This window comes from Astatotilapia calliptera, chromosome 5 (assembly GCF_964374335.1).
Source record: "Astatotilapia calliptera chromosome 5, fAstCal68.1, whole genome shotgun sequence".
Classification (NCBI taxonomy): Eukaryota; Metazoa; Chordata; class Actinopteri; order Cichliformes; family Cichlidae; genus Astatotilapia; species Astatotilapia calliptera.
This window is the reverse complement of record NC_137426.1, coordinates 18,551,855-18,557,242: the sequence shown is the minus strand read 5'-3', so window position 1 is coordinate 18,557,242 and position 5,388 is coordinate 18,551,855.

The window sequence follows — 5,388 nt, the reverse complement described above, 5'->3', positions numbered from 1 at the left end:
GCTTTTCAGTTTTCATCAGATACTCCCGCAGCTACTGCAGGAATCGTTTGAGCTCTACCAAGAGTACAATGATGAGAATTTGCAACATCTGCAGTTTTTTCTTCACAGATTTTGAGGTTATTAGATATGCCCCGTGCCAAAGATAAGCTTAGAAACATTTTCGTTAAAAAGGTCTTAACTTTTTTCCTGCATGTCAAAAACTTAAGTGCATCATTTTTTTTAATTGAATGGTCAGTGGATGCTGTTTATATATACTCCGAGAGTTTCCACTATAAGCCACATTAATCCATTCACAAAGCACTTTTACTACCACACAGAAACTGTTTTCCCACGTGTTCTGAACCCCTGAACTTTTTTGGACATTACCCTCTGACATTACGTGAGAACACGGCTGTCTGGCACGGTTAGAAGTTGGTCAGAGTTCACAGCGGCGAGTGGGCGTCATGTCCCCGGCCTCCTTTGCGCTCTAATCAAGCAGCTCCTTTGCTGAATACAGAATTTATGTTCCCCTGTTGGGGTCTGTTTTATGCAGCTTTACATAGAAAGAGGGATTGTTGGAGTCTAACCTGTGCATAGGCAGAGATGCAGTTTTATGTAGTCTTCCAAACAGCCAACAATGTAGAGTAGAAAGCTGACTGGTTAAAAAGATTCCTTGGTCTTAAGTGTAAAGTGTAATTTGTGGTCTTGCAAATGTGTCTGTCTGCACTGACATTTCTTTTCGGAAAGGGGGAATAGAGGTGGTTTTCACCCACCCCAGATGTGGGCCTGAAATGGGAAGGGTGTTATAGCACAGTTCATCTTGAACAGGAGCACCTGTTCTGAGTTACCATATTTTTTGATAATTTATTTTGTGACTATTTTCTGATTTCTGTTGCACATTTTACATCAATAATTTCTCTCAACTTTCTTTCTTCCTGTAGACGGTGTTTATAATCTAACTGTACTCTTGCTTATTAAAATTAGATTATTAAATTACCTTTATAGAGTATTTTACAATTGATGTCACTGAGAACAGAATTTACATAATTTCTTCATCACCTGCAAGATATTTTTGACTAATGGTGACTATACCTGGCAAACAACAGCATGTTAGCATTAAGATTGTGAGCATATTAATCATTTGGGTCAAAGTAAATCTGATAAACTTTACTAATCAAAAAGGGAATTCATCAGCCAGTGGCAGTTGGCTGTTCACATGCACAATAAATGAAACATTTGCTCTATAAAAAGAACAGGAGGTTAAAAAAAGAGGTGCACTGTGGGTGATGTAGTCACCAGCTCCTGAATGGAATAAACAAGAAAATATATTTGTATTTTCATTCTGTTTGATAATAGACAATAATAGATGCTTTATACACACACTACTGTCAGAGTTTGGATGTGCCCTCATGTAGCATCACCATTTCTCAGAGTTAGTCTTGCATGTAATATGTAATAGATCTAAGTTAGTCAAAATTTAAAAATGCAGCCATTAAATAAATGTTTCTTAGTCTGTCTGTTCCTTGATTGCATGAATCTTATTCCAAGTGGATGATTCTCACCATTTGCAGGACTTCCTACAAGCAGTTCAGAGGACAGCTACCTCATTTTTCATGAGGTCTCATATTACACCCATCTTGATTTCCTTGTATTTACTGATTTAAAGTGAAATAGCACCTTCACTCAGGGCTGCTGCTAACCCATCCAGTAGCAACTAACAGCGTTGCAGCTCAAAAGTTGAATCAGCATTACAAAAAGAGACAACTGTAAATCTGTTGACTTGTAGTAGTTAGTAATAATAGTTACTGTTCTTCCTCTGTTCTCATAGAAGCCATAGTTTTATGTAACAAAGCAACTTTATAAGCATGAATTGAATGGTAAATTATGTCTTCCTGTTGTAAAGTCTATGATTTCAGAGATATATTAGTGCAGTGTGTTCACAAAAAAGTCTTTCAATCCCATGCCACGCAACCAAGTGTCCATTTCTATGCTTCAAGGAGATTTTCTTGCACTTTGGAACAGTAAGGTTATACACCAGTTCGGATGTGCACGGATCATTAAAGTTAAAATAGGTGAGAGTACTGGGTTGCAAGGGGCTCTCCCTGCTTCGTTAATAATTCACAAGAGACCAATTCACCTCCAGACGGCAGGAACACTAACTAACCTCAGCCGTCTTCCTCTCACCATTCAGAGTCTACCTCTCGATGCCCATCTCACATGTCTTTGGGTGTTTGGGTCTACATTTTGCATCCTTGTGTGTGTGTGTGTGATTTTCCTTCCATAAATGACCTCCAGACAAGATAGGATGTTTCGTCTAGAGGTCGGCTGTGTGAGGTAGAGAATGTCTCCTGTTTGTTATTTGCTTTGCATTAATTAGAGTGAGGCTGCTGTTTGTGGCTTTACTTCATTCATGACACATTTAATTTTCAAATATGTATGGCTGTTTGAAAAGTATGTCATGTTTATGGCATTTCTCAATGAATGAAAATTAAATTTTGTTGGTCATACCATTATCCTGGCCATAGGCAGGCATTGGTGGTCAATGCAGTAGCAGTACAAATCCAGGACTACCGGTAGTAATAAAAATAACAAATGTGGCAATTGTAGTATTACGGCTATAGCTGTGGCATTAAAGAAAGTAATTATAATTGCAGGGACCTAAATTAAGCCAGAGACATTTTTGGTTTCTGTAGCTCATTTCTTCATGACAAGTACAGAGGGTTTGAGTATTTTTTTTGTATTGCTATTTTCAGGACATTTTTACTTAGTGCTAATTGACATGTGTGTCCATGTGATTCATTCATAGTCTGTGACCAAGATCACGCTCTTATATTCAATCTATGACTATTAACCATACAAGAAGTACCAAAAGTAGTGAAACTGTTTTGAAATAGTACATACAGTTTACCTGCAGCTTACATTATTGTTTCAAAGAGTAAAGTCTCCCAGTACTTCTGTTCAGCCAGGTAGATTGACTGTCACTGAATGAGATTCAGCTCAATTCAATTTATATGCAATTTATATAGCACCAAATCAGAGCAGTAGTCACCTCAAGGCACTTTATATTGTAAGGTAAAGACCCTACAATAATATTGATGAAACCCTATGATCACACGATCCCCTTTGAGCAAGCACTTGGTGACAGCGCGAGGAAAGCAAATTCCCTTTTAACAGGAAGAAACCTCTGGCAGACCCAAGCTTGAGGAGAGGCATCCATCTACCAGTTGGGGGTAATGATAATTACAAACTGAGCCTGCTAGTGGGTTGAGTGGCAAGGAATATGGGACTGATAAACTTTCAGTCATTTTTTTGTCATTAAATTAATTGAAAATATTTGAAATCAATTAACTTTGGTTAGGTGAAAGTGATATGGCTCTGCAGTGGTTCACAGATTTGCCTAACAAATTTAAACTTCCCAGTTTAATCCTGGAAGGAGAGACCATTCCTTTTGGGATTATGTCAGGAAAGGCATCAGATGTTAGCTACCCCCTGTGGTGACACCTGGTGAATAAGGGAGCAGCCGAAAGTAGCTTGTGAGGAGGTGAATGCTGAGGTTCTGTTAGGATTTGGGGCAGACTTGGTGTGTTCTCTGTTTTCTCAATCTCTTTGCTCTCAGGTGGTGAGGTGGGCAGATTACTTGGGCCTGCCCTGTTCAAATCCTTCTTCTGTAAGTTCTAGTCAGTAACCCTTATGTGTTGTCTGCTCTCTGGTATCTGCCTGGAGTTTCTGCCCCATTTTCTGAAGAACTTACCTGTTTCCTACTCTGGAGTCAAAAACTCATCGTCAGTATTCAAGTTTTGGGATTTTCTGTGGAAAGAAAGACTTATCTGAAACTCAGCTCCCTGTGCACTCTCCACTGAGCCACCTACTTCATCTGGAAGCTCCAGCTTGTCAACCAGCTACCGGTCTCACGGCTCATATGTCCACAACAAATTAATGGCAGTTTAGTCTGTAGGAACAAAAACTATATTTGAATAAGAAATAAAGGCTTTTTCTTGATATATTTAAGGATTTAAATCACTAGTTATTAGCATTATTACTTCCAATACAACTACAAATAATAATGTTGAAGGTAAAATGCCATCCAGAGTGATAAATCTAGACTGACAAGCTATAATATTACAATCAAAAAAGTTGTAAGCTACCAGAGTGCTCATGACACAATTAAAAAGAATAACTTAAAACAGTTCCTTCTGTCATAATCGATGGCTCCATTTCATTGAATTAGATTTTTACAAAAGCAGCATTTAAAATCAGTTGTTGTTGTTTACAAACACATTGCTTGGTTTGAAGGTGCCCTGGTCTGTAACATCACACTGGGCTGAACCACTGCGGAGGCATGGGTGAGCGGATGACATTAACGATTAATGGCCCGGGGGTTGGTTGTTGTCGGTGGCAGATCGCCCGATGTCTCTCCAGACTGGCAGAACGATGATGTCATGCTTTAGAGTATCGATTAAACTCTCCCCTCTTACACATCACTTTGTCTCTCTCTTTTGCTGTTGTTCCCCACGTTTTACTCTTCACAGCTGCCTCCTCTCTTGCCATATGGAAAAGCAATAGTGAAAACTTATAAAAGACTTGCATAAGATGTGGCCTACTTCATAGAGGGAATCATATAAGGCTTATATGATTTACTCATGAAAGTGGCCACTTTCTCATTACTTTCATATATTGTTTTAGTAAGTATCCAAAACATACACGTTTCATTTATATACTTTTTAAAGGGATCTTATATCTGTTTTCACTCTTGTATGCTTTTCATACAAGTTTTACACAAGACAGGTACAAACTTTATAAGATTTATACAGTGGGGCAAAAAAGTATTTAGTCAGCCACCGATTGTGCAAGTTCCCCCACCTAAAATGATGACAGAGGTCAGTAATTTGCACCAGAGGTACACTTCAACTGTGAGAGACAGAATGTGAAAAAAAAATCCATGAATCCACATGGTAGGATTTGTAAAGAATTTATTCGTAAATCAGGGTGGAAAATAAGTATTTGGTCAATAACAAAAATACAACTCAATACTTTGTAACATAACCTTTGTTGGCAATAACAGAGGTCAAACGTTTACTATAGGTCTTTACCAGGTTTGCACACACAGTAGCTGGTATTTTGGCCCATTCCTCCATGCAGATCTTCTCGAGAGCAGTGATGTTTTGGGGCTGTCGCCGAGCAACACAGACTTTCAACTCCCGCCACAGATTTTCTATGGGGTTGAGGTCTGGAGACTGGCTAGGCCACTCCAGGACTTTCAAATGCTTCTTACGGAGCCACTCCTTTGTTGCCCGGGCGGTGTGTTTTGGATCATTGTCATGTTGGAAGACCCAGCCTCGTTTCATCTTCAAAGTTCTCACTGATGGAAGGAGGTTTTGGCTCAAAATCTCACGATACATGGCCCCATTC